General features: G+C 38.4%; 1 pseudogene across 1 annotated transcript; it reads left to right on the top strand.

Moving 5' to 3' along the window:
- The first annotated feature begins 762 nt into the window (after positions 1–762).
- LOC103261892 lies at positions 763–1,279 on the top strand (annotated as a pseudogene). Its single transcript, XR_002482048.1, has one exon. The product of XR_002482048.1 is annotated as a 40S ribosomal protein S18-like (transcript).
- Positions 1,280–8,582: the final 7,303 nt, after the last annotated feature.

Here is an 8,582-nt window from a genome sequence, read left to right as displayed (position 1 = left end):
GACAGAGTGAGACCCCAACTCAAAAAAAAAAAAAAAAAATGTAATGTGATATCATCCAGGTAAATAATTTCTATAACTATTCAGAAAATACATTTAAGTCACGCACAGTGGAGTACATCTGTAGACCCAGCTGCATGGGAATCTAGGATGGGAGAAACTTTGAGCTCAGGAGTTTGAGGCCAACCCAGGCAGCATAGTGAGACCTTGTCTCAAAAAAAAAAAGTAAAAAGAAAGAAGGAAATATATTTAAGAATGTTCACCTCATAGTTGAAAATTTTGTGATACTGGAAAATGTTATTTAACTAATAACATTTTAATAAATAAAATTAAAGGTAGAAGGAAATTCAATATTAATTTGTGTCATGGTAGCAGCTTATTAGATATAAGACTTCCACAATTTTTATTAAGAAATATCTAAAAGTGCATCTCTTTATAAATACCAACAACAATAATACTGACATTTAAATGTATAGAATTGTTTGACATGTAATAATATTTGTATAGCTAGTTACAGCCTGCCTTTCTTCAGAGTAATTTTTTGAAATTTTTGTCCTATTATAACTTTCCAAAATTCTTAGAATTCAGATCCTGATATAGAACTATTCAATTATCATAAATATTTAGCTTACAAATGTACTGATCTTAAGTTTACACCTTCTTAACATTTTATTAAAATTATATACATCCTCAGATTTTTTTAGTATGTCTTTTCCTTATGGAAGAACCCATGAAAATGTAATTTAAAAAGTGAAGGTTGCTCTTCCACAGGAGGCCTACATGCAGCCATCTGTGCCACCACCGTGTTGCTAGTGATCCCTGAGAAGTTCCCACAGATTTTACGAGTACTCAAGACCAACATCAATGGGTGGAGGATAGCCTTTGCCATCACTGCCATTAAGGGTTTGGGTCAAAGATATGCTCATGTGGTGTTGAGGAACGCAGACATTGACCTCATCAAGAGGGCAGAAGAACTCACGGAGGATGAGGTGAAACGTGTGATCACCATTATGCAGAATCCACACCAGTATAAGATCCCAGACTGGTTCTTGAACGGAAGGAAGGATGTAAAAGACAGAAAGGACAGCCAATGTTCTAGACAACAAGCTCCGTGAAGCCCTGGAGCAACTGAAGACGATTCGGGTCCATAGAGGGCTATGCCGCTTCTGGGGCCTTCGTGTTCCAAGCCAGCACACCAAGACCACTGGGCGTCATGGTCATACTGTGGGTGTATCCAAGAAGAAATAAAGTCTGTAGGCCTTGTCTGTTAGTAAATAGTCTATATACCTACAGGGAATAAAAGTGAAAGTTGTGAAAAATTTGGAGAACTTAGTTCTGTCCTGTTCATAGTATGTTAGTTAATATTCAAGTGGGTGGAAGAAGGAGGGGAAAAAAAAAAACCTAGTCAGGTGTTATTTAAGCAAACAAAAGTGGACTAAAGCTGACTGTCTCACTAAAGTCAGATCAGTAATACTTTATAGCTTTACTTGAAACCAGGCCACAATCTAAACTTTCTTCCCAAGGTCACCAAATGGCTGCTGAAACTCCAGGTATTATATCCACATTCCAGCTAGCAGGAAGGAAGAAAGGATAAAGGAAGTCATTCCTTCATTCATTTATGTACCACTGCTCTTGTATTTCAGTGCCTAGAACTTAATTTCATGACTACACCTATAGAAGGGGAGCCTGGGAAATGCAGTCTTTGTTCTGAGTGGATATTTGCCCAGCTGAAAAATCAGAAATTCTGTTACAGGCATTGGCAGACGGCTGGTAGTCTGGCACAGAACATCAGAGGGACTGCAAGACAGAACTTGCTGCTTTTTCTCCTTCGCAATTGTACAGAAAAGTAAATGTCTAATTATTTTAAAATGTACTTATTCCCAGAGATATCTGTAATTGAACAGTCATCAAAGCCTTAAAATCAAGGGTTTACCCAAAAGTAAAACTATTATGGCTCTTGTTGAGGAAACAGGGAAGGAGGGAAGCTTTCTCCACCTACATATGAATCTGGAATTAGGAATTGATATTAAAAGAATTAAAAAGGAGTTAATATTAAAAGACTTAAAATACAGTTACCAGAAAGAAGGACTACCTGTGAATATCACAGAATATGTGGCATGAACATCTCACCATTTTACACCATTTTAGAATGTAGAGCAGACTCAAAGGTCATAAGGTCCAGAGAAGGTAAGTGACCTCCTTTTGGTCACACGGATCATAAGAGAGATAGCTGGGAGGAGAACATTTCCATTTTTGCCTCAGGTTCACTTTTCTTTTCACTGCACATATAGAGCTATTCATGATTCACTGGCTCTCTGCTACCCTGTCCTCCCATAATATTTACTAGTAGTATTCATTCTGTTGTTTGTACATCTCTAATTTATTCATTATTCACTTTGTTGTTATCTGTCCATATCTGCTTAATTGGTTAATTGTCTAAAACAGAGCCAAGAACAAAGTTAATGAATCAGGTATTGATCAATAATTATTAGGTTAGTTAAATTAAAAGTTGCAAGAAAAGTTTTGTTTCTGCCATTGTCACTATCCCTGTGTTAGTACTTATGTTGAAAATAAAATGACCGAGACTTGGCATAAGGGATAAGGATGCCCCTGTGGATTCACGTCCTTCTTCGTGCAAGTCTTTCTCAAAGTCACAGTTCAAGGGTAGAGCTGGAAGTCCAATCTTAGATATTTCTGGGACCATCACCAAGCAAATGGGAGGGTTTTCTGACCTGACTCCCATTACCTTTATCTGACTCATTGTATTAGGGTTGGCCTCAAATTCAACTTTATGCAGCATCCCTCTTAAGAAATGCTATTGATTGTCTTAGGTTCCCTTTGGAAGAAATTAAATATTCCCATGGCAGTATTGATTTTTTAAAATTAAATGGAAAATTACTTTAACTCGTTCTTGCTCATGATGTTTCCAAGATTACAAATAATCAATACAAGTAAGGTGCTTTGTAAAAAATAAATAAATCTACTCCAACAGAACGGAAAGAAAATGATGCTTCCTTTTCATATAAATATGATACTGTTAATGACAGCTAACCTGTCTTTAACACCTACCCTAGGGGAGGCACTTGGTCTATAGTATTCCATTAATCTTCAATAATATTGCAAAGTAGTATTATTAGCATTCTTTTACAAAGAAGAAAACTAATTGAGAGGTTAAGTATTTTGTTTATGGAACTTTAGCTTGTAAGATGTTGAACCAAGAGTTAAAGCTCAGGGTTATCTGATTCCAAAGCCCAGACTTCTATCCATAGTATTTCTCATGAAAGGTAATGTTGCTTTAAAATGATATGTTTTGTAATCTCTTACAAAATAGTTTTACTAGACTTCGTTGTTTTTGTTAACCTTGGTTGGATAAGGATACTACACATAGCCCTCTTATGAAATGATGTTGTTACTTACATCTTTTATATAATTTTTTACCTACATTTTTAAAAACAACACGACAACACTTTTTTTTTTTTTTTAGGAAGCAGGATTTATTGAGAGGACAGAGAAGCTCCCAGAGTGGGAGGGGGCCCAAAGGGATTACCTTACAATATTTTTAATTTGAAAATTGTCAACATTTTCAGATAACTAGTATCTCAGTCTATTTGTGTTGCTATGATATAAAGGAATAACTAAGACTGGGTAATTTATAAAGAAAAGAAGTTTATTTGGTTCATAGTTCTTCAGGCTATTCAAGACGTATGGCACCAGCATCTGCTTCTGATGGGGGCTTCAGACCGCTTCCATTAATAACAGAAAGGTGAAGGAGAGCTGACTGTGCAGAATTTAGCAAGAGAAAAGAAAGGGGGGGGGGCAGACCAGGACAGAAGGAGAGGAAAGAGAGAGGTACCTGGCGCTCTCTCTCTCTCTCTCTCTCTCGTTCTCTCTCTCTCTCTCTTTTTCTCTGTGTGTGTCTCTTTTTTGTTTTTTAAGCAACCATCTTTCTTAGGAACTAGTATAATGAATGAGAACTCGCTTCACCCATTACCAGGAGGATGGCATCAAGCCACTCACAAGGAATCTAACCCTGTGATCCAAACACCTCCCATTAAGCCTCACTCCCAATAATGAGGATCAAATTTCAACATAAGATTTGGAGGGATCAAGCATCCAATCTTCCCTTCCCAATAGTTCCCCAAAGTCTTAGCTTGTTCCAGCACCAGCCCAAAAGTCTAAAATTCAGTCTCACCTGAGGCTTAAGGCAAGTTCCTACTAGCTACGAGCTTGAAATATCAAAGTCAAGTTATTTACTTCCAGGATACGATGGTTGTGCAGGTATTGGGTAAACATTCCCATTCCAAAAGGGAGAAATAGACCCAAAAGGAAGGAGGTAACAGGTCCCATACAATTCCAAAACCCAATAAGGCAGACATTAAAATGTAAATCTCCCAATCTCCTTTGACTCCACGTGCCTCATTCTGAGCACACTGGAGCAAGGGGTGAGCTCCTAAGACCTTTGGCAGTGCTGGCTCCTTGGCTTTGCTGGGCACAGTCCACATGGTTGTTCTCAGGGGTTGGAGTTCAATGGCAGCAGCTTTTTCAGGCTGAAGTTGCACATTGCTAGTGCCTCTATAATTCTGAGGTCTGGAAGGTGGCATCTCTGCTCCCAGAGCTTCATTAGGCAGTACCCTTGTGGAGATTTTCCATAAGGATTTCAACCCCACCCTTAGTAGAGCCTCTCTGTGGAGGCTCTGCCCCTGAGGCAGGCTTCTGCCTGAGCAACTTTGGAATTGAAGTGAAAGCCACCAAACCTCCACCACCCTTGCATTCTGAGTGCATGCAAACTTGGACATGGACACTGACAAGGCTTATGAGTACTGCTGTGCCCTATGGAGCTGTGACTAGAGCAGTACCTAGAGTCATTTGAGCCAGAGTTGAACCCAAAATGGCTGGAATAAGGGGAGAAGCATCCTAAGGCAGCACACAGCAGTGGTGCTCTAGGTCTGTGCTCTGAAACAATTCTGTCCTTGTAGTCCTCTTGGCCTGTGATGGGAGGGTGGCCTCAAAAGTTTCTGAAATGAGTTAAGGGACTTTTTCCCATTGTTCTGACAATTGGCACTTGGCTCTCTTTTAGTTACATGAATTTCTTTAGCAAGTGGTTGCTCTGAGACATCCTGGGATTCTTCACCTGAAAATGTTCTTTTCTTCTGTAATACGTAGCCGTACTGAAAATTTTCCTAATTTGTATGCTCTGCTTCCCTTTTAATTATAAAATTCACTTTTAGGTCATTTCTTTTCTCCTGTATCTGATTGTATGCTGTCAAAAGTAGCCAATTCTTGAATGCTCTGCTGCTTAGAATTTTTTTTTTTTCCCACCAGATACCCTAGGCCATCACTCTTAAGTTTGGCCTTCTACAAAGTCCTAGGGCATTGACACAATACAACCAAGTGCTTTGCTATTGTTTATCAAGGGTGATCTTTGCTCTGGGTTCTGATAAGTTCCTCATTTCCTTCCGAGACCTTGTCAGTATGGCCTTTACCATCCACATTTCTATCAGTATTTTGGACACAGAAACTTAACTAATTTCTAAAAAATTCCAAATTTTCCTTATCATCCTTCTTTTTCTAAACCATCTAAACTCTTCCAACCTCTGCCCATTAGTCAGTTTCAAATCTGCTTCTACCTTTTCAAGTATCTTTATAGCAGCACCCCACTCCCAGTACCAATTTTCTATCTCAGTCAATTTGTGTAGCTATAAAGGAATACCTGAGGCTATAAAGAGAAGAAGTTTATCTGTCTCACAATTCTACAGGCTATACAAGAAGCATGATACCAACATATGCTTCTAGTGAGGGCCGCTTCCACTCATAGTGGAAGGTCAAGGCAAGCCAGCTATGCAGAGATAACATGGAGAGCAAGAAGAGAAAAAGAGAGAAAGGAGGGATGTGCCAGGTTCTTTTATAAATAACCAACTCCCTCAGGAACTAATAGAGTATAGAGTCACTTATCACTATGAGAATAGCACCAAGCCACATATGAAAGGTCCATACCCTAGGCCCCACCTCCAGCACTGGGGATCAAAATTAAACATGAGACTTAAAGGGGTCAAACATCCAAACGAGAGCAAATAACAATTTATATGATTTACCAGCAATATTATTAAGAAGCTTTGTACCAAATTTGAATAATTTGGTAAAGTACATTTATTATATTTCAAGCTCATGAAAGATAGTTTTTGAATAAACAGATTGTAATCATGCAAGTGATAAGAAAAGCAGAGACATACCCAAACAATGATCCTCACATTTCATACAAAATACTTATTCAGCTCTTGGTTTCATATGGGTATCCTTGGGTAAGGATCATGTGCTCTACATCTTTATTAAACCATGATGTACTTTCAAAGAGACAACTGTTAATATCTTTTAAAAAAATTATTACTCTCATACAGCAAATTTTGAGGCAATTTTATCATCAAGACTTGACTTCACTGTGTGGAATTTAGACATTAAACTTTTCACTTCTAGGCTTTTCACCTGTCTGAAGACAGGCAACTCAACATGCTGGTTCTGAGAACAGAGGATGACCGTAGGCAGCAGATTTCAGAAGACTTGAAACAGTGTAGAGTTGCTGCACAAGGTGGGAGGGTATGCTGTTGACACTCAGCCAGAGTACCTGTGACTGCTACCCTTCATACCTTAGCTGCATGAGTGCCTAAAGTTGCCTATCTATAGCTTTAAGCTAAGCTTGCATCGCAGAGCCAAATCTGGCTAAGAAGAATTGGGTTCATAATAAATGTTTTTTGATTTTCCATAGCATTTAAAAAACACTAGTACACTAAGAAGGATCTAACAGATAACGTAGCTCAGTTCTTCCGTTTTATGGGTACAAAATTAAATCCTGAAAAAATAAATTACCTTCCCAAAACCCCACAAGTCATCCAGTGCTGTTACAACATTGGGGAAAAAAGTCAACTATTCTGAAAGTATATTGCAATTTATTAATATATTCAAATTTTAGGTATATCAGTAATTTATATTACATTTAGACTTACAATTATAATTTAAAATGAGGAGTCTAAAAGGACAAGACACCATCCTCATCCTCAAGGATGCTCCAAACTAGCTCAGGAAACCAGATATGTAAACAGATAATAAAATTCAAGATATCAGTGACAGAGATAGCACAAAACTGTGGCTAATTAGCTGCCTGCTCACTATCAGCAACTGCTTTAAAGACTTATAGGAGAGAGTAATCAGTTCAATGATAATCTATGGGGAAGTAAATTATACCTCCAGATACCTTTAAGAAGGTCATCCAATTATAAATGTAGAATTAGAGACATTGACCAGGAGACCTTCAAAGGAACTTGATTATTTAGTTCTTCTTCCTTAGTTTTCAGATAAAGAAATCAAAGCCTCAAGATAAGAAATTGTTCATTTAACATCATACTAATTAGTAACAGAGCCAGGACTAATATACAATTCATATGACTCAAGTCCAGAGTTCTTTGTAAATATACAGTATTTCAACAACCACTATGTTAAATTTGAACACTAATTTACTGTCCTATAACTTGACCATACTTTTGCTCAAACATCATAAAATGACCACACATTAAATTAAAAGTCTAAAACCTCATTCAAAAATATTTGCAATATGATAGTTACCTTTCCTTTGCTGACTGAGAAACAGGGTATAAAATCTAAGGAGATTCGAAGTATTATACTTTCTCCTTCAAATACTGGGCTAGAAACTATTTTAAATTTTATTATTTAAAAATTTTGACATATTCATCAGGCTATAGAACCAAAATTGTATAGTTTTCCTAATAGAAATTAGATTTGACTCTAATCTCCAAATGTTAAGAGGGTCATAAAATCCACTATCGATTGATTTGTCAGAAATAGCATGATACTTACCTGGCAGGATAGATACCATGATCACCAAGAAATAACACAAGAGTTTCTTTCTTCTTCCCCTTAGTTGCACCAGAGCCCCGAATCATAGGCTGGACAGGAAAGTGGTGGACGCCAGGCATCTCCCTCATCTTTGATGGTTGCTGGTGCTGCTCTATTCAGGCCAGTATGGCCCATTTGCAGGCAGGTAGCTCCATTCTCCCCATGCCAAGCTAAGCCACAGAGATTCTGATCAAAGATCCAAGGCCATAGGCACAGAGTATATCAGTTTTGCTGTGCAACGTATAGCCTCAAAACTTAATGATTTAAGCAGCCAATTTTAGCTTATGATTCTGTGGGTTGACAATTTGACCTGGGCTTTGCTGAGTGGCTGCTTCTCTCGTGATTGGGGTCATCTGCCGTCAGCTACAGGTCAGTAAAGCAGCTCTGCTTCTTGCAGGTTGTCTGGCTGTTGGCCAGAAGGTGGGACAGGGACAGTTACAGGTCTCTGACTTTCTAGCTGGCTATCTCAGGTTTGTATACTTGGAAGTTTTATAGAGCTCCAAGGGAAAACATAGAAATACACAAGGCCTGTTGAGGCCTAGATTCAGAACTGGCAAAACATCATTTCTGCTGCATTATGTTGGCCAGAAATCACAATTCAGTGCAGATTCAAAAGGTGGAACAAGCCGGGCTCAGTGGCTCAGCCTGTAATCCCACACCTTTGGGAGGCTGAGGTGAGT

This window comes from Carlito syrichta, unplaced genomic scaffold (genome assembly GCF_000164805.1).
Source record: "Carlito syrichta isolate Samal-C Ts95f unplaced genomic scaffold, Tarsius_syrichta-2.0.1 Scaffold304160, whole genome shotgun sequence".
In the NCBI taxonomy this organism is placed as follows: domain Eukaryota; kingdom Metazoa; phylum Chordata; class Mammalia; order Primates; family Tarsiidae; genus Carlito; species Carlito syrichta.
This window is presented reverse-complemented; position numbering and strand designations above follow the sequence as displayed.